Raw genomic sequence first — 21,967 nt, forward strand, 5'->3', positions numbered from 1 at the left:
GCAGAACAAATCAAAACATTCACCCCCAGTCAAGAGATCTGGGTTAAATCCATCATTCTTTTGCTCACCATACCATCCCAGTTTACCTTGCCATATGCAAATCAGTCTTGACCCTGTGCCTCATGGGAACAGTCCAGCCCGAACTGCCAAGCCAGATTCTCCCTGGACCGGAAACAAGCATCCTAGGACCGGTTTCGGGGTTTCACCCCACTTCAGCCAGGATATCTTGATTCCAGTGGCACTGTGAGCCCAGGACTCACGTCTGAGCATACTTGGCACACTTAGGGCGAGAAAGCAAAAGGCACACAATTGATGGACGGAATGCAGAACAAATCAAAACATTCACCCCCAGTCAAGAGATCTGGGTTAAATCCATCATTCTTTTGCTCACCATGCCACCCTAGTTTAGACCTGGCCATATGCAAATCAGTCTTGACCCAGTGCCTCATGGGAACCGTCCAGCCCGAACTGCCAAGCGAGATCCTCCCTGGACTGGAAACAAGCATCCTAGGACCGGTTTTGGGGTTTCACCCCTCTTCAGCCAGGATAGCTTAATTCCAGTGGCACAGTGAGCCTAGGACTCACGTCTGAGCATACCTGGCGCACTTAGGGCAAGAAAGCAGAAGGCACACAATTGATGGACGGAATGCAGAACAAATGAAAACATTCACCCCCAGTCAAGAGATCTGGGTTAAATCCATCATTCTTTGCTCACTATGCCACCCCAGTTTAGACCTGGCCATATGCAAATCAGTCTTGACCCTGTGCCTCATGGAAACAATCCAGCCCGAACTGCCAAGCCAGATCCTCCCTGGACCGGAAACAAGCATCCTAGGACCGGTTTCGGGTTTTCACCCCTTTTCAGCCAGGATAGCTTGATTCCAGTGGCACAGTGAGCCCAGGACTCACGTCTGAGCATACCTGGCACACTTAGGACGAGAAAGCAAAAGGCACACAATTGATGGACGGAATGCAGAACAAATCAAAACATTCACCCCCAGTCAAGAGATTTGGGTTAAATCCATCATTCTTTTGCTCACCATGCCACTCCAGTTTAGACCTGGCCATATGCAAATCAGCCATGACCCTGTGCCTCATGGGGAGAGTCCAGCCCCAACTGCCAAGCCAGATCCTCCCTGGTCCAGAAACAAGCATCCTAGGACCGGTTTTGGGGTTTCACCCCTCTTTAGCCAGGATAGCTTGATTCCAGTGGCATGGTGAGCCCAGGACTCACGTCTGAGCATACCTGGCGCACTTAGGGCGAGAAAGCAAAAGGCACACAATTGATGGATGGAATGCAAAACAAATCAAAACATTCACCCCCAGTCAAGAGATCTCGGTTAAATCCATCATTCTTTTTTATACCATGCCACTCCAGTTTAGACCTGGCCATATGCAAATCAGTCTTGACCATGTGCCTCATGGGAACAGTGCAGCCCGAACTGCCAAGCCAGATCCTCCCTGGACCGGAAACAAGCATCCTAGGACCGGTTTTGGGGTTTCACCCCTCTTCAGCCAGGATAGCTTGATTCCAGTGGCACAGTGAGCCCAGGACTCATGTCTGAGCATACCTGGCACACTTAGGGCGAGAAAGCAAAAGGCACACAATTGATGGATGGAATGCAGAACAAATCAAAACATTCACCCCCAGTCAAGAGATCTGGGTTAAATCAATCATTCTTTTGCTCACCATGCCACCCCAGTTTAGACCTGGCCATATGCAAATCAGTCTTGACCCTGTGCCTCATGGGAACAGTCCAGCCCGAACTGCCAAGCCAGATCCTCACTGGACCGGAAACAAGCATCCTAGGACCGGTTTCGGGGTTTCGCTCCTCTTCAGCCAGGATAGCATGATTTCAGTGGCACAGTGAGCCCAGGACTCACGTCTGAGCATATCTGGCACACTTAGTGCGAGAAAGCAAAAGGCACATAATTGATGGACGGAATGCAGAACAAATCAAAACATTCACCCCCAGTCAAGAGATCTGGGTTAAATCCATCATTCTTTTGCTCACCATGCCACCCCAGTTTAGACCTGGCCATATGCAAATCAGTCTTGACCCTGTGCCTCATGGGAACCGTCCAGCCCGAACTGCCAAGCGAGATCCTCCCTGAACCGGAAACAAGCATCCTAGGACCGGTTTCGGGGTTTCACCCCTCTTCAGTCAGGATAGCTTGATTCCAGTGGCACAGTGAGCCCAGGACTCATGTCTGAGTATACCTGGCGCACTTAGGGCGAGAAAGCAAAAGGCACACAATTGATGGATGGAATGCAAAACAAATCAAAACATTCACCCCCCAGTCAAGAGATCTGGGTTAAATCAATCATTCTTTTGCTCACCATGCCACCCCAGTTTAGACCTGGCCATATGCAAATCAGTCATGACCCTGTGCCTCATGGGAACAGTCCAGCCCGAACTGCCAAGCCAGATCCTCGCTGGACCGGAAACAAGCATCCTAGGACCGGTTTCGGGGTTTCGCTCCTCTTCAGCCAGGATAGCATGATTTCAGTGGCACAGTGAGCCCAGGACTCATGTCTGAGCATACCTGGCGCACTTAGGGCGAGAAAGCAAAAGGCACACAATTGATGGATGGAATGCAAAACAAATCAAAACATTCACCCCCCAGGTCAAGAGATCTGGGTTAAATCAATCATTCTTTTGCTCACCATGCCACCCCAGTTTAGACCTGGCCATATGCAAATCAGTCATGACCCTGTGCCTCATGGGAACAGTCCAGCCCGAACTGCCAAGCCAGATCCTCGCTGGACCGGAAACAAGCATCCTAGGACCGGTTTTGGGGTTTCGCTCCTCTTCAGCCAGGATAGCATGATTTCAGTGGCACAGTGAGCCCAGGACTCACGTCTGAGCATATCTGGCACACTTAGGGCGAGAAAGCAAAAGGCACACAATTGATGGACGGAATGCAGAACAAATCAAAACATTCACCCCCAGTCAAGAGATCTGGGTTAAATCCATCATTCTTTTGCTCACCATGCCACCCCAGTTTAGACCTGGCCATATGCAAATCAGTCTTGACCCTGTGCCTCATGGGAACAGTCCAGCCCGAACTGCCAAGCCAAATCCTCCCTGGACCGGAAACAAGCATCCTAGGACCGGTTTCGGGGTTTCACCCCTCTTTAGCCAGGATAGCTTGATTCCAGTGGCACAGTGAGCCCAGGACTCACGTTTGAGCATACCTGGCGCACTTAGGGCGAGAAAGCAAAAGGAACACAATTGATGGACGGAATGCAGAACAAATCAAAACATTCACTCCAAGTCAAGAGATCTGGGTTAAAACCATCATTCTTTTGCTCACCATGCCACCCCAGTTTAGACCTGGCCATATGCAAATCAGTCTTGACCCTGTGCCACATGGAAACAGTCCAGCCCGAACTGCCAAGCCAGATCCTCCCTGGACCAGAAACACGCATCCTAGGACCGGTTTCGGGGTTTCACCCCTCTTCAGCCAGGATAGCTTGATTCCAGTGGCACAGTGAGCCCAGGACTCATGTCTGAGCATACCTGGCACACTTAGGACGAGAAAGCAAAAGGCACACAATTGATGGACGGAATGCAGAACAAATCAAAACATTCACCCCCAGTCAAGAGATCGGGGTTAAATCCATCATTCTTTTGCTCACCATGCCACCCCAGTTTAGACCTGGCCATATGCAAATCAGTCTGGACCCTGTGCCTCATGGGAACAGTCCAACCCGAACTGCCAAGCCAGATCCTCCCTGGACCAGAAACAAGCATTCTAGGACCGGTTTCGGGGTTTCACTCCTCTTCAGCCAGGATGGCATGATTCCAGTGGCACAGTGAGCCCAGGACTCACGTCTGAGCATACCTGGCACACTTAGGGCGAGAAAGCAAAAGGCACACAATAGCTGGACGGAATGCAGAACAAATCAAAACATTCACCCCCAGTCAAGAGATCTGGGTTATATCCACCTTTCTTTTGCTCACCTTGCCACCCCAGTTTAGACCTGGCCATATGCAAATCAGTCTTGACTCTGTGCCTCATGGGAACAGTCCAGCCCAAACTGCCAAGCCAAATCCTCCCTGGACCGGAAACAAGCTTCCTAGTACCGGTTTCGGGGTTTCACCCCTCTTTAGCCAGGATAGCTTGATTCCAGTGGCACAGTGAGCCCAGGACTCACGTCTGAGCATACCTGGCGCACTTAGGGCGAGAAAGCAAAAGGCACACAATTGATGGACGGAATGCAGAACAAATCAAAACATTCACCCCCAGTCAAGAGATCTGGGTTAAATCCATCATTCTTTTGCTCACCATGCCACCCTAATTTAGACCTGGCCATATGCAAATCAGTCTAAACCCAGTGCCTCATGGGAACCGTCCAGCCCGAACTGCCAAGCAAGATCCTCCCTGGACTGGAAACAAGCATCCTAGGACTGGTTTTGGGGTTTCACCCCTCTTCAGCCAGGATAGCTTAATTCCAGTGGCACAGTGAGCCTAGGACTCACGTCTGAGCATACCTGGCGCACTTAGGGCAAGAAAGCAGAAGGCACACAATTGATGGACGGAATGCAGAACAAATGAAAACATTCACCCCCAGTCAAGAGATCTGGGTTAAATCCATCATTCTTTGCTCACTATGCCACCCCAGTTTAGACCTGGCCATATGCAAATCAGTCTTGACCCTGTGCCTCATGGAAACAATCCAGCCCGAACTGCCAAGCCAGATCCTCCCTGGACCGGAAACAAGCATCCTAGGACCGGTTTCGGGTTTTCACCCCTTTTCAGCCAGGATAGCTTGATTCCAGTGGCACAGTGAGCCCAGGACTCACGTCTGAGCATACCTGGCACACTTAGGACGAGAAAGCAAAAGGCACACAATTGATGGACGGAATGCAGAACAAATCAAAACATTCACCCCCAGTCAAGAGATCTGGGTTAAATCCATCATTCTTTTGCTCACCATGCCACTCCAGTTTAGACCTGGCCATATGCAAATCAGCCATGACCCTGTGCCTCATGGGGAGAGTCCAGCCCCAACTGCCAAGCCAGATCCTCCCTGGACCGGAAACGAGCATCCTAGGACCGGTTTCGGGGTTTCACCCCTCTTTAGCCAGGATAGCTTGATTCCAGTGGCACCGTGAGCCCAGGACTCACATCTGAGCATACCTGGCGCACTTAGGGCGAGAAAGCAAAAGGCACACAATTGATGTACGGAATGCAGAACAAATCAAAACATTCACCCCCAGTCAAGAGATCTGGGTTAAATCCATCATTCTTTTGCTCACCATGCCACCCTAGTTTAGACATGGCCATATGCAAATAAGTCTTGACCCTGTGCCTCATTGGAACCGTCCAGCACGAACTGCCAAGCCAGATCCTCCCTGGACCGGAAACAAGCATCCTAGGACCGGTGTCGGGGTTTCACCACACTTCAGCCAGGATATCTTGATTCCAGTGGCACAGTGAGCCCAGGACTCACGTCTGAGCATACTTGGCACACTTAGGGCGAGAAAGCAAAAGGCACACAATTGATGGACGGAATGCAGAACAAATCAAAACATTCACCCCCAGTCAAGAGATCTGGGTTAAATCCATCATTCTTTTGCTCACCATGCCACCCTAGTTTAGACCTGGCCACATGCAAATCAGTCTTGACCCAGTGCCTCATGGGAACCGTCCAGCCCGAACTGCCAAGCGAGATCCTCCCTGGACTGGAAACAAGCATCCTAGGACCGGTTTTGGGGTTTCACCCCTCTTCAGCCAGGATAGCTTAATTCCAGTGGCACAGTGATCCTAGGACTCACGTCTGAGCATACCAGGCGCACTTAGGGCAAGAAAGCAGAAGGCACACAATTGATGGACGGAATGCAGAACAAATGAAAACATTCACCCCCAGTCAAGAGATCTGGGTTAAATCCATCATTCTTTGCTCACTATGCCACCCCAGTTTAGACCTGGCCATATGCAAATTAGTCTTGACCCTGTGCCTCATGGAAACAATCCAGCCCGAACTGCCAAGCCAGATCCTCCCTGGACCGGAAACAAGCATCCTAGGACCGGTTTCGGGTTTTCACCCCTTTTCAGCCAGGATAGCTTGATTCCAGTGGCACAGTGAGCCCAGGACTCACGTCTGAGCATACCTGGCACACTTAGGACGAGAAAGCAAAAGGCACACAATTGATGGACGGAATGCAGAACAAATCAAAACATTCACCCCCAGTCAAGAGATCTGGGTTAAATCCATCATTCTTTTGCTCACCATGCCACTCCAGTTTAGACCTGGCCATATGCAAATCAGCCATGACCCTGTGCCTCATGGGGAGAGTCCAGCCCCAACTGCCAAGCCAGATCCTCCCTGGACCGGAAACAAGCATCCTAGGACCGGTTTCGGGGTTTCACCCCTCTTTAGCCAGGATAGCTTGATTCCAGTGGCACCGTGAACCCAAGACTCACATCTGAGCATACCTGGCGCACTTAGGGCGAGAAAGCAAAAGGCACACAATTGATGGAGGGAATGCAGAACAAATCAAAACATTCACCCCCAGTCAAGAGATCTGGGTTAAATCCATCTTTCTTTTGCTCACCATGCCACCCTAGTTTAGACATGGCCATATGCAAATAAGTCTTGACCCTGTGCCTCATGGGAACCGTCCAGCTGGAACTGCCAAGCCAGATCCTCCCTGGACCGGAAACAAGCATCCTAGGACAGGTTTCGGGGTTTCACCCCTCTTCAGCCAGGATAGCTTGATTCCAGTTTCACAGTGAGCCCAGGACTCACGTCTGAGCATACCTGGCACACTTAGGGCGAGAAAGCAAAAGGCACACAATTGATGGACGGAATGCAGAACAAATCAAAACATTCACCCCCAGTCAAGAGATCTGGGTTAAATCCATCATTCTTTTGCTCACCATACCATCCCAGTTTACCTTGCCATATGCAAATCAGTCTTGACCCTGTGCCTCATGGGAACAGTCCAGCCCGAACTGCCAAGCCAGATCCTCCCTGGACCGGAAACAAGCATCCTAGGACCGGTTTCGGGGTTTCACCCCACTTCAGCCAGGATATCTTGATTCCAGTGGCACAGTGAGCCCAGGACTCACGTCTGAGCATACTTGGCACACTTAGGGCGAGAAAGCAAAAGGCACACAATTGATGGACGGAATGCAGAACAAATCAAAACATTCACCCCCAGTCAAGAGATCTGGGTTAAATCCATCATTCTTTTGCTCACCATGCCATCCCAGTTTAGACCTGGCCATATGCAAATCAGTCTTGACCCTGTGCCACATGGAAACAGTCCAGCCCGAACTGCCAAGCCAGATCCTCCCTGGACCGGAAACACGCATCCTAGGACCGGTTTCGGGGTTTCACCTCTCTTCAGCCAGGATAGCTTGATTCCAGTGGCACAGTGAGCCCAGGACTCACGTCTGAGCATACCTGGCACACTTAGGACGAGAAAGCAAAAGGCACACAACTGATGGACGGAATGCAGAACAAATCAAAACATTCACCCCCAGTCAAGAGATCGGGGTTAAATCCATCATTCTTTTGCTCACCATGCCACCTCAGTTTAGACCTGGCCATATGCAAATCAGTCTGGACCCTGTGCCTCATGGGAACAGTCCAACCCGAACTGCCAAGCCAGATCCTCCCTGGACCAGAAACAAGCATTCTAGGACCGGTTTCGGGGTTTCACTCCTCTTCAGCCAGGATGGCATGATTCCAGTGGCACAGTGAGCCCAGGACTCACGTCTGAGCATACCTGGCACACTTAGGGCGAGAAAGCAAAAGGCACACAATTGCTGGACGGAATGCAGAACAAATCAAAACATTCACCCCCAGTCAAGAGATCTGGGTTATATCCATCTTTCTTTTGCTCACCATGCCACCCCAGTTTAGACCTGGCCATATGCAAATCAGTCTTGACTCTGTGCCTCATGGGAACAGTCCAGCCCGAACTGCCAAGCCAAATCCTCCCTGGACCGGAAACAAGCATCCTAGTACCGGTTTCGGGGTTTCACCCCTCTTTAGCCAGGATAGCTTGATTCCAGTGGCACAGTGAGCCCAGGACTCACGTCTGAGCATATCTGGCACACTTAGGGCGAGAAAGCAAAAGGCACACAATTGATGGACGGAATGCAGAACAAATCAAAACATTCACCCCCAGTCAAGAGATCTGGGTTAAATCCATCATTCTTTTGCTCACCATGCCACCCTAGTTTAGACATGGCCATATGCAAATAAGTCTTGACCCTGTGCCTCATGGGAACCGTTCAGCCTAAACTGCCAAGCCAGATCCTCCTTGGACCGGTAACAAGCATCCTAGGACCGGTTTCGGGGTTTCACCCCTCTTCAGCCAGGATAGCTTGATTCCAGTTTCACAGTGAGCCCAGGACTCACGTCTGAGCATACCTGGCACACTTAGGGCGAGAAAGCAAAAGGCACACAATTGATGGACGGAATGCAGAACAAATCAAAACATTCACCCCCAGTCAAGAGATCTGGGTTAAATCCATCCTTCTTTTGCTCACCATACCATCCCAGTTTACCTTGCCATATGCAAATCAGTCTTGACCCTGTGCCTCATGGGAACAGTCCAGCCCGAACTGCCAAGCCAGATCCTCCCTGGACCGGAAACAAGCATCCTAGGACCGGTTTCGGGGTTTCACCCCACTTCAGCCAGGATATCTTGATTCCAGTGGCACTGTGAGCCCAGGACTCACGTCTGAGCATACTTGGCACACTTAGGGCGAGAAAGCAAAAGGCACACAATTGATGGACGGAATGCAGAACAAATCAAAACATTCACCCCCAGTCAAGAGATCTGGGTTAAATCCATCATTCTTTTGCTCACCATGCCACCCTAGTTTAGACCTGGCCATATGCAAATCAGTCTTGACCCAGTGCCTCATGGGAACCGTCCAGCCCGAACTGCCAAGCGAGATCCTCCCTGGACTGGAAACAAGCATCCTAGGACCGGTTTTGGGGTTTCACCCCTCTTCAGCCAGGATAGCTTAATTCCAGTGGCACAGTGAGCCTAGGACTCACGTCTGAGCATACCTGGCGCACTTAGGGCAAGAAAGCAGAAGGCACACAATTGATGGACGGAATGCAGAACAAATGAAAACATTCACCCCCAGTCAAGAGATCTGGGTTAAATCCATCATTCTTTGCTCACTATGCCACCCCAGTTTAGACCTGGCCATATGCAAATCAGTCTTGACCCTGTGCCTCATGGAAACAATCCAGCCCGAACTGCCAAGCCAGATCCTCCCTGGACCGGAAACAAGCATCCTAGGACCGGTTTCGGGTTTTCACCCCTTTTCAGCCAGGATAGCTTGATTCCAGTGGCACAGTGAGCCCAGGACTCACGTCTGAGCATACCTGGCACACTTAGGACGAGAAAGCAAAAGGCACACAATTGATGGACGGAATGCAGAACAAATCAAAACATTCACCCCCAGTCAAGAGATTTGGGTTAAATCCATCATTCTTTTGCTCACCATGCCACTCCAGTTTAGACCTGGCCATATGCAAATCAGCCATGACCCTGTGCCTCATGGGGAGAGTCCAGCCCCAACTGCCAAGCCAGATCCTCCCTGGTCCAGAAACAAGCATCCTAGGACCGGTTTTGGGGTTTCACCCCTCTTTAGCCAGGATAGCTTGATTCCAGTGGCACAGTGAGCCCAGGACTCACGTCTGAGCATACCTGGCGCACTTAGGGCGAGAAAGCAAAAGGCACACAATTGATGGATGGAATGCAAAACAAATCAAAACATTCACCCCCAGTCAAGAGATCTCGGTTAAATCCATCATTCTTTTGCACACCATGCCACTCCAGTTTAGACCTGGCCATATGCAAATCAGTCTTGACCCTGTGCCTCATGGGAACAGTGCAGCCCGAACTGCCAAGCCAGATCCTCCCTGGACCGGAAACAAGCATCCTAGGACCGGTTTTGGGGTTTCACCCCTCTTCAGCCAGGATAGCTTGATTCCAGTGGCACAGTGAGCCCAGGACTCATGTCTGAGCATACCTGGCACACTTAGGGCGAGAAAGCAAAAGGCACACAATTGATGGATGGAATGCAGAACAAATCAAAACATTCACCCCCAGTGAAGAGATCTGGGTTAAATCAATCATTCTTTTGCTCACCATGCCACCCCAGTTTAGACCTGGCCATATGCAAATCAGTCTTGACCCTGTGCCTCATGGGAACAGTCCAGCCCGAACTGCCAAGCCAGATCCTCGCTGGACCGGAAACAAGCATCCTAGGACCGGTTTCGGGGTTTCGCTCCTCTTCAGCCAGGATAGCATGATTTCAGTGGCACAGTGAGCCCAGGACTCACGTCTGAGCATATCTGGCACACTTAGTGCGAGAAAGCAAAAGGCACATAATTGATGGACGGAATGCAGAACAAATCAAAACATTCACCCCCAGTCAAGAGATCTGGGTTAAATCCATCATTCTTTTGCTCACCATGCCACCCCAGTTTAGACCTGGCCATATGCAAATCAGTCTTGACCCTGTGCCTCATGGGAACAGTCCAGCCCGAACTGCCAAGCCAAATCCTCCCTGGACCAGAAACAAGCATCCTAGGACCGGTTTCGGGGTTTCACCCCTCTTTAGCCAGGATAGCTTGATTCCAGTGGCACAGTGAGCCCAGGACTCACGTCTGAGCATACCTGGCGCACTTAGGGCGAGAAAGCAAAAGGCACACAATTGATGGACGGAATGCAGAACAAATCAAAACATTCACCCCAAGTCAAGAGATCTGGGTTAAAACCATCATTCTTTTGCTCACCATGCCGCCCCAGTTTAGACCTGGCCATATGCAAATCAGTCTTGACCCTGTGCCTCACGGGAACAGTCCAGCCCGAACTGCCAAGCCAGATCCTCCCTGGACCGGAAACAAGCATCCTAGGACCGGTTTCGGGGTTTCACCCCTCTTCAGCCAGGATAGCTTGATTCCAGTGGCACAGTGAGCCCAGGACTCTCTTCTGAGCATACCTGGCGCATTTAGGGCGAGAAAGCAAAAGGCACACAATTGATGGACGGAATGCAGAACAAATCAAAACATTCACCCCCAGTCAAGAGATCTGGGTTAAATCCATCATTCTTTTGCTCACCATGCCACCCCAGTTTAGACCTGGCCATATGCAAATCAGTCTTGACCCTGTGCCACATGGAAACAGTCCAGCCCGAACTGCCAAGCCAGATCCTCCCTGGACCGGAAACACGCATCCTAGGACTGGTTTCGGGGTTTCACCCCTCTTCAGCCAGGATAGCTTGATTCCAGTGGCACAGTGAGCCCAGGACTCACGTCTGAGCATACCTGGCACACTTAGGGCGACAAAGCAAAAGGCACACAATTGATGGACGGAATGCAGAACAAATCAAAACATTCACCCCCAGTCAAGAGATCTGGGTTAAATCCATCATTCTTTTGCTCACCATACCATCCCAGTTTACCATGCCATATGCAAATCAGTCTTGACCCTGTGCCTCATGGGAACAGTCCAGCCCGAACTGCCAAGCCAGATCCTCCCTGGACCGGAAACAAGCATCCTAGGACCGGTTTCGGGGTTTCACCCCACTTCAGCCAGGATATCTTGATTCCAGTGGCACTGTGAGCCCAGGACTCACGTCTGAGCATACTTGGCACACTTAGGGCGAGAAAGCAAAAGGCACACAATTGATGGACGGAATGCAGAACAAATCAAAACATTCACCCCCAGTCAAGAGATCTGGGTTAAATCCATCATTTTTTTGCTCACCATGCCACCCTAGTTTAGACCTGGCCATATGCAAATCAGTCTTGACCCAGTGCCTCATGGGAACCGTCCAGCCCGAACTGCCAAGCGAGATCCTCCCTGGACTGGAAACAAGCATCCTAGGACCGGTTTTGGGGTTTCACCCCTCTTCAGCCAGGATAGCTTAATTCCAGTGGCACAGTGAGCCTAGGACTCACGTCTGAGCATACCTGGCGCACTTAGGGCAAGAAAGCAGAAGGCACACAATTGATGGACGGAATGCAGACCAATGAAAACATTCGCCCCCAGTCAAGAGATCTGGGTTAAATCCATCATTCTTTGCTCACTATGCCACCCCAGTTTAGACCTGGCCATATGCAAATCAGTCTTGACCCTGTGCCTCATGGAAACAATCCAGCCCGAACTGCCAAGCCAGATCCTCCCTGGACCGGAAACAAGCATCCTAGGACCGGTTTCGGGTTTTCACCCCTTTTCAGCCAGGATAGCTTGATTCCAGTGGCACAGTGAGCCCAGGACTCACGTCTGAGCATACCTGGCACACTTAGGACGAGAAAGCAAAAGGCACACAATTGATGGACGGAATGCAGAACAAATCAAAACATTCACCCCCAGTCAAGAGATTTGGGTTAAATCCATCATTCTTTTGCTCACCATGCCACTCCAGTTTAGACCTGGCCATATGCAAATCAGCCATGACCCTGTGCCTCATGGGGAGAGTCCAGCCCCAACTGCCAAGCCAGATCCTCCCTGGTCCAGAAACAAGCATCCTAGGACCGGTTTCGGGGTTTCACCCCTCTTTAGCCAGGATAGCTTGATTCCAGTGGCACAGTGAGCCCAGGACTCACGTCTGAGCATACCTGGCGCACTTAGGGCGAGAAAGCAAAAGGCACACAATTGATGGATGGAATGCAAAACAAATCAAAACATTCACCCCCAGTCAAGAGATCTGGGTTAAATCAATCATTCTTTTGCTCACCATGCCACCCCAGTTTAGACCTGGCCATATGCAAATCAGTCTTGACCCTGTGCCTCATGGGAACAGTCCAGCCCGAACTGCCAAGCCAGATCCTCGCTGGACCGGAAACAAGCATCCTAGGACCGGTTTCGGGGTTTCGCTCCTCTTCAGCCAGGATAGCATGATTTCAGTGGCACAGTGAGCCCAGGACTCACGTCTGAGCATATCTGGCACACTTAGTGCGAGAAAGCAAAAGGCACATAATTGATGGACGGAATGCAGAACAAATCAAAACATTCACCCCCAGTCAAGAGATCTGGGTTAAATCCATCATTCTTTTGCTCACCATGCCACCTCAGTTTAGACCTGGCCATATGCAAATCAGTCTTGACCCTGTGCCTCATGGGAACAGTCCAGCCCGAACTGCCAAGCCAGATCCTCCCTGGACCGGAAACAAGCATCCTAGGACCAGTTTCGGGGTTTCACCCCTCTTCAGCCAGGATAGCTTGATTCCAGTGGCACAGTGAGCCCAGGACTCTCTTCTGAGCATACCTGGCGCATTTAGGGCGAGAAAGCAAAAGGCACACAATTGATGGACGGAATGCAGAACAAATCAAAATATTCACCCCCAGTCAAGAGATCTGGGTTAAATCCATCATTCTTTTGCTCACCATGCCACCCCAGTTTATACCTGGCCATATGCAAATCAGTCTTGACCCTGTGCCACATGGAAACAGTCCAGCCCGAACTGCCAAACCAGATCCTCCCTGGACCGGAAACACGCATCCTAGGACTGGTTTCGGGGTTTCACCCCTCTTCAGCCAGGATAGCTTGATTCCAGTGGCACAGTGAGCCCAGGACTCACGTCTGAGCATACCTGGCACACTTAGGACGAGAAAGCAAAAGGCACAAAATTGATGGACGGAATGCAGAACAAATCAAAACATTCACCCCCAGTCAAGAGATCGGGGTTAAATCCATCATTCTTTTGCTCACCATGCCACCCCAGTTTAGACCTGGCCATATGCAAATCAGTCTGGAACCTGTGCCTCATGGGAACAGTCCAACCCGAACTGCCAAGCCAGATCCTCCCTGGACCGGAAACAAGCATTCTAGGACCGTTTTCGGGGTTTCACTCCTCTTCAGCCAGGATGGCATGATTCCAGTGGCACAGTGAGCCCAGGACTCACGTCTGAGCATACCTGGCACACTTAGGGCGAGAAAGCAAAAGGCACACAATTGCTGGATGGAATGCAGAACAAATCAAAACATTCACCCCCAGTCAAGAGATCTGGGTTATATCCATCTTTTTTTTGCTCACCATGCCACCCCAGTTTAGACCTGGCCGTATGCAAATCAGTCTTGACTCTGTGCCTCATGGGAACAGTCCAGCCCGAACTGCCAAGCCAAATCCTCCCTGGACCGGAAACAAGCATCCTAGTACCGGTTTCGGGGTTTCACCCCTCTTTAGCCCGGATAGCTTGATTCCAGTGGCACAGTGAGCCCAGGACTCACGTCTGAGCATACCTGGCGCACTTAGGGCGAGAAAGCAAAAGGCACACAATTGATGGACGGAATGCAGAACAAATCAAAACATTCACCCCAAGTCAAGAGATCTGGGTTAAATCCATCATTCTTTTGCTCACCATGCCACCCTAGTTTAGACTTGGCCATATGCAAATCAGTCTTGACCCAGTGCCTCATGGGAACCGTCCAGCCCGAACTGCCAAGCGAGATCCTCCCTGAACCGGAAACAAGCATCCTAGGACCGGTTTCGGGGTTTCACCCCTCTTCAGTCAGCATAGCTTGATTCCAGTGGCACAGTGAGCCCAGGACTCACGTCTGAGCATACCTGGCGCACTTAGGGCGAGAAAGCAAAAGGCACACAATTGATGGATGGAATGCAAAACAAATCAAAACATTCACCCCCAGTCAAGAGATCTGGGTTAAATCCATTATTCTTTTGCTCAGCATGCCACCCTAGTTTAGACCTGGCCATATGCAAATCAGTCTTGACCCAGTGCCTCATGGGAACCGTCCAGCCCGAACTGCCAAGCGAGATCCTCCCTGGACCGGAAACAAGCATCCTAGGACCGGTTTCGGGGTTTCACCCCTCTTCAGTCAGGATAGCTTGATTCCAGTGGCACAGTGAGCCCAGGACTCCCGTCTGAGCATACCTGGCGCACTTAGGGCGAGAAAGCAAAAGGCACACAATTGATGGATGGAATGCAAAACAAATCAAAACATTCACCCCCAGTCAAGATATCTGGGTTAAATACATCATTCTTTTGCACACCATGCCACTCCAGTTTAGACCTGGCCATATGCAAATCAGTCTTGACCCTGTGCCTCATGGGAACAGTGCAGCCCGAACTGCCAAGCCAGATCCTCCCTGGACCGGAAACAAGCATCCTAGGACCGGCTTTGGGGTTTCACCCCTCTTCAGCCAGGATAGCTTGATTCCAGTGGCACAGTGAGCCCAGGACTCATGTCTGAGCATACCTGGCACACTTATGGCGAGAAAGCAAAAGGCACACAATTGATGGATGGAATGCAGAACAAATCAAAACATTCACCCCCAGTCAAGAGATCTGGGTTAAATCAATCATTCTTTTGCTCACCATGCCACCCCAGTTTAGACCTGGCCATATGCAAATCAGTCTTGACCCTGTGCCTCATGGGAACAGTCCAGCCCGAACTGCCAAGCCAGATCCTCGCTGGACCGGAAACAAGCATCCTAGGACCGGTTTCGGGGTTTCGCTCCTCTTCAGCCAGGATAGCATGATTTCAGTGGCACAGTGAGCCCAGGACTCACGTCTGAGCATACCTGGCGCACTTAGGGCGAGAAAGCAAAAGGCACACAATTGATGGACGGAATGCAGAACAAATCAAAACATTCACTCCAAGTCAAGAGATCTGGGTTAAAACCTTCATTCTTTTGCTCACCATGCCACCCCAGTTTAGACCTGGCCATATGCAAATCAGTCTTGACCCTGTGCCTCACGGGAACAGTCCAGCCCGAACTGCCAAGCCAGATCCTCCCTGGACCGGAAACAAGCATCCTAGGACCGGTTTCGGGGTTTCACCCCTCTTCAGCCAGGATAGCTTGATTCCAGTGGCACAGTGAGCCCAGGACTCTCTTCTGAGCATACCTGGCGCGTTTAGGGCGAGAAAGCAAAAGGCACACAATTGATGGACGGAATGCAGAACAAACAAAACATTCACCCCCAGTCAAGAGATCTGGGTTAAATCCATCATTCTTTTGCTCACCATGCCACCCCAGTTTAGACCTGGCCATATGCAAATCAGTCTTGACCCTGTGCCACATGGAAACAGTCCAGCCCGAACTGCCAAGCCAGATCCTCCCTGGACCGGAAACACGCATCCTAGGACCGGTTTTGGGGTTTCACCCCTCTTCAGCCAGGATAGCTTGATTCCAGTGGCACAGTGAGCCCAGGACTCATGTCTGAGCATACCTGGCACACTTAGGACGAGAAAGCAAAAGGCACACAATTGATGGACGGAATGCAGAACAAATCAACACATTCACCCCCAGTCAAGATATCGGGGTTAAATCCATCATTCTTTTGCTCACCATGCCAACCCAGTTTAGACGTGGCCATATGTAAATCAGTCTGGACCCTGTGCCTCATGGGAACAGTCCAACCTGAACTGCCAAGCCAGATCCTCCCTGGACCGGAAACAAGCATCCTAGGACCGGTTTTGGGGTTTCACCCCTCTTCAGCCAGGATAGCTTAATTCCAGTGGCACAGTGAGCCTAGGACTCACGTCTGAGCATACCTGGCGCACTTAGGGCAAGAAAGCAGAAGGCACACAATTGATGGACGGAATGCAGAACAAATGAAAACATTCACCCCCAGTCAAGAGATCTGGGTTAAATCCATCATTCTTTGCTCACTATGCCACCCCAGTTCAGACCTGGCCATATGCAAATCAGTCTTGACCCTGTGCCTCATGGAAACAATCCAGCCTGAACTGCCAAGCCAGATCCTCCCTGGACCGGAAACAAGCATCCTAGGACCGGTTTCGGGTTTTCACCCCTTTTCAGCCACGATAGCTTGATTCCAGTGGCACAGTGAGCCCAGGACTCACGTCTGAGCATACCTGGCACACTTAGGAAGAGAAAGCAAAAGGCACACAATTGATGGACGGAATGCAGAACAAATCAAAACATTCACCCCCAGTCAAGAGATCTGGGTTAAATCGATCATTCTTTTGCTCACCATGCCACCCCAGTTTAGACCTGGCCATATGCAAATCAGTCTTGACCCTGTGCCTCACGGGAACAGTCCAGCCCGAACTGCCAAGCCAGATCCTCCCTGGACCGGAAACAAGCATCCTAGGACCGGTTTCGGGGTTTCACCCCTCTTCAGCCAGGATAGCTTGATTCCAGTGGCACAGTGAGCCCAGGACCCTCTTCTGAGCATACCTGGCGCGTTTAGGGCGAGAAAGCAAAAGGCACACAATTGATGGACGGAATGCAGAACAAACAAAACATTCACCCCCAGTCAAGAGATCTGGGTTAAATCCATCATTCTTTTGCTCACCATGCCACCCCAGTTTAGACCTGGCCATATGCAAATCAGTCTTGACCCTGTGCCACATGGAAACAGTCCAGCACGAACTGCCAAGCCAGATCCTTCCTGGACCGGAAACACGCATCCTAGGACCGGTTTTGGGGTTTCACCCCTCTTCAGCCAGGATAGCTTGATTCCAGTGGCACAGTGAGCCCAGGACTCATGTCTGAGCATACCTGGCACACTTAGGACGAGAAAGCAAAAGGCACACAATTGATGGACGGAATGCAGAACAAATCAACACATTCACCCCCTGTCAAGATATCGGGGTTAAATCCATCATTCTTTTGCTCACCATGCCACCCCAGTTTAGACCTGGCCATATGCAAATCAGTCTGGACCCTGTGCCTCATGGGAACAGTCCAACCCGAACTGCCAAGCCAGATCCTCCCTGGACCGGAAACAAGCATTCTAGGACCATTTTCGAGGTTTCACTCCTCTTCAGCCAGGATGGCATGATTCCAGTGGCACAGTGAGCCCAGGACTCACGTCTGAGCATACCTGGCACACTTAGGGCGAGAAAGCAAAAGGCACACAATTGCTGGACGGAATGCAGAACAAATCAAAACATTCACCCCCAGTCAAGAGATCTGGGTTATATCCACCTTTCTTTTGCTCACCATGCCACCCTAGTTTAGACCTGGCCATATGCAAATCAGTCTTGACCCAGTGCCTCATGGGAACCGTCCAGCCCGAACTGCCAAGCGAGATCCTCCCTGGACTGGAAATAAGCATCCTAGGACCGGTTTTGGGGTTTCACCCCTCTTCAGCCAGGATAGCTTAATTCCAGTGGCACAGTGAGCCTAAGACTCACGTCTGAGCATACCTGGCGCACTTAGGGCAAGAAAGCAGAAGGCACACAATTGATGGACGGAATGCAGAACAAATGAAAACATTCACCCCCAGTCAAGAGATCTGGGTTAAATCCATCATTCTTTGCTCACTATGCCACCCCAGTTCAGACCTGGCCATATGCAAATCAGTCTTGACCCTGTGCCTCATGGAAACAATCCAGCCTGAACTGCCAAGCCAGATCCTCCCTGGACCGGAAACAAGCATCCTAGGACCGGTTTCGGGTTTTCACCCCTTTTCAGCCAGGATAGCTTGATTCCAGTGGCACAGTGAGCCCAGGACTCACGTCTGAGCATACCTGGCACACTTAGGAAGAGAAAGCAAAAGGCACACAATTGATGGACGGAATGCAGAACAAATCAAAACATTCACCCCCAGTCAAGAGATCTGGGTTAAATCCATCATTCTTTTGCTCACCATGCCACTCCAGTTTAGACCTGGCCATATGCAAATCAGCCATGACCCTGTGCCTCATGGGGAGAGTCCAGCCCCAACTGCCAAGCCAGATCCTCCCTGGACCGGAAACAAGCATCCTAGGACCGGTTTCGGGGTTTCATCCCTCTTTAGCCAGGATAGCTTGATTCCAGTGGCACCGTGAGCCCAGGACTCACATTTGAGCATACCTGGCGCACTTAGGGCGAGAAAGCAAATGGCACACAATTGATGGACGGAATGCAGAACAAATCAAAACATTCACCCCCAGTCAAGAGATCTGGGTTAAATCCATCATTCTTTTGTTCACCATACCATCCCAGTTTACCTTGCCATATGCAAATCAGTCTTGACCCTGTGCCTCATGGGAACAGTCCAGCCCGAACTGCCAAGCCAGATCCTCCCTGGACCGGAAACAAGCATCCTAGGACCGGTTTCGGGGTTTCACCCCACTTCAGCCAGGATATCTTGATTCCAGTGGCACAGTGAGCCCAGGACTCACGTCTGAGCATACTTGGCACACTTAGGGCGAGAAAGCAAAAGGCACACAATTAATGGACGGAATGCAGAACAAATCAAAACATTCACCCCCAGTCAAGAGATCTGGGTTAAATCCATCATTCTTTTGCTCACCATGCCACCCCAGTTTAGACCTGGCCATATGCAAATCAGTCTTGACCCTGTGCCACATGGAAACAGTCCAGCCCGAACTGCCAAGCCAGATCCTCCCTGGACCGGAAACACGCATCCTAGGACCGGTTTCGGGGTTTCACCTCTCTTCAGCCAGGATAGCTTTATTCCAGTGGCACAGTGAGCCCAGGACTCACGTCTGAGCATACCTGGCACACTTAGGACGAGAAAGCAAAAGGCACACAATTAATGGACGGAATGCAGAACAAATCAAAACATTCACCCCCAGTCAAGAGATCTGGGTTAAATCCATCATTCTTTTGCTCACCATGCCACCCCAGTTTAGACCTGGCCATATGCAAATCAGTCTGGACCCTGTGCCTCATGGGAACAGTCCAACCCGAACTGCCAAGCCAGATCCTCCCTGGACCGGAAACAAGCATTCTAGGACTGGTTTCGGGGTTTCACTTCTCTTCAGCCAGGATGGCATGATTCCAGTGGCACAGTGAGCCCAGGACTCACGTCTGAGCATACCTGGCACACTTAGGGCGAGAAAGCAAAAGGCACACAATTGCTGGATGGAATGCAGAACAAATAAAAACATTCACCCCCAGTCAAGAGATCTGGGTTATATCCATCTTTCTTTTGCTCACCATGCCACCCCAGTTTAGAACTGGCCATATGCAAATCAGTCTTGACTCTGTGCCTCATGGGAACAGTCCAGCCCGAACTGCCAAGCCAAATCCTCCCTGGACCGGAAACAAGCATCCTAGTACCGGTTTCGGGGTTTCACCCCTCTTTAACCAGGATAGCTTGATTCCAGTGGCACCGTGAGCCCAGGACTCACATCTGAGCATACCTGGCGCACTTAGGGCGAGAAAGCAAAAGGCACACAATTGATGGACGGAATGCAGAACAAATCAAAACATTCACCCCCATTCAAGAGATCTGGGTTAAATCCATCATTCTTTTGCTCACCATGCCACCCTAGTTTAGACATGGCCATATGCAAATAAGTCTTGACCCTGTGCCTCATGGGAACCGTCCAGCCCGAACTGCCAAGCCAGATCCTCCCTGGACCGGAAACAAGCATCCTAGGACCGGTTTCGGGGTTTCACCCCTCTTCAGCCAGGATAGCTTGATTCCAGTTTCACAGTGAGCCCAGGACTCACGTCTGAGCATATCTGGCACACTTAGGGCGAGAAAGCAAAAGGCACACAATTGATGGACGGAATGCAGAACAAATGAAAACATTCACCCCCAGTCAAGAGCTCTGGGTTAAATCCATCATTCTTTTGCTCACCATACCATCCCAGTTTACCTTGCCATATGCAAATCAGTCTTGACCCTGTGCCTCATGGGAACAGTCCAGCCCGAACTGCCAAGCCAGATCCTCCCTGGACCGGAAACAAGCATCCTAGGACCGGTTTCGGGGTTTCACCCCACTTCAGCCAGGATATCTTGATTCCAGTGGCACAGTGAGCCCAGGACTCACGTCTGAGCATACTTGGCACACTTAGGGCGAGAAAGCAAAAGGCACACCATTGATGGACGGAATGCAGAACAAATCAAAACATTCACCCCCAGTCAAGAGATCTGGGTTAAATCCATCATTCTTTTGCTCACCATGCCACCCCAGTTTAGACCTGGCCATATGCAAATCAGTCTGGACCCTGTGCCTCATGGGAACAGTCCAACCCGAACTGCCAAGCCAGATCCTCCCTGGACCGGAAACAAGCATTCTAGGACCGGTTTCGGGGTTTCACTCCTCTTCAGCCAGGATGGCATGATTCCAGTGGCACAGTGAGCCCAGGACTCACGTCTGAGCATACCTGGCACACTTGGGGCGAGAAAGCAAAAGGCACACAATTGCTGGACGGAATGCAGAACAAATCAAAACATTCACCCCCAGTCAAGAGATCTGGGTTATATCCATCTTTCTTTTGCTCACCATGCCACCCCAGTTTAGACCTGGCCATATGCAAATCAGTCTTGACTCTGTGCCTCATGGGAACAGTCCAGCCCGAACTGCCAAGCCAAATCCTCCCTGGACAGGAAACATGCATCCTAGTACCGGTTTCGGGGTTTCACCCCTCTTTAGCCAGGATAGCTTGATTCCAGTGGCACAGTGAGCCCAGGACTCACGTCTGAGCATACCTGGCGCACTTAGGGCGAGAAAGCAAAAGGCACACAATTGATGGACGGAATGCAGAACAAATCAAAACATTCACCCCCAGTCAAGAGATCTGGGTTAAATCCATCATTCTTTTGCTCACCATGCCACCCTAGTTTAGACCTGGCCATATGCAAATCAGTCTTGACCCAGTGCCTCATGGGAACCGTCCAGCCCGAACTGCCAAGCGAGATCCTCCCTGGACCGGAAACAAGCATCCTAGGACCGGTTTTGGGGTTTCACCCCTCTTCAGCCAGGATAGCTTAATTCCAGTGACACAGTGAGCCTAGGACTCACGTCTGAGCATACCTGGCGCTTAGGGAAAGAAAGCAGAAGGCACACAATTGATGGACGGAATGCAGAACAAATGAAAACATTCACCCCCAGTCAAGAGATCTGGGTTAAATCCATCATTCTTTGCTCACTATACCACCCCAGTTTAGACCTGGCCATATGCAAATCAGTCTTGACCCTGTGCCTCATGGAAACAATCCAGCCCGAACTGCCAAGCCAGATCCTCCCTGGACCGGAAACAAGCATCCTAGGACCGGTTTCGGGGTTTCACCCCTTT

The sequence above is a fragment of the Triturus cristatus genome, chromosome 6 (assembly GCF_964204655.1).
Source record: "Triturus cristatus chromosome 6, aTriCri1.1, whole genome shotgun sequence".
Classification (NCBI taxonomy): Eukaryota; Metazoa; Chordata; class Amphibia; order Caudata; family Salamandridae; genus Triturus; species Triturus cristatus.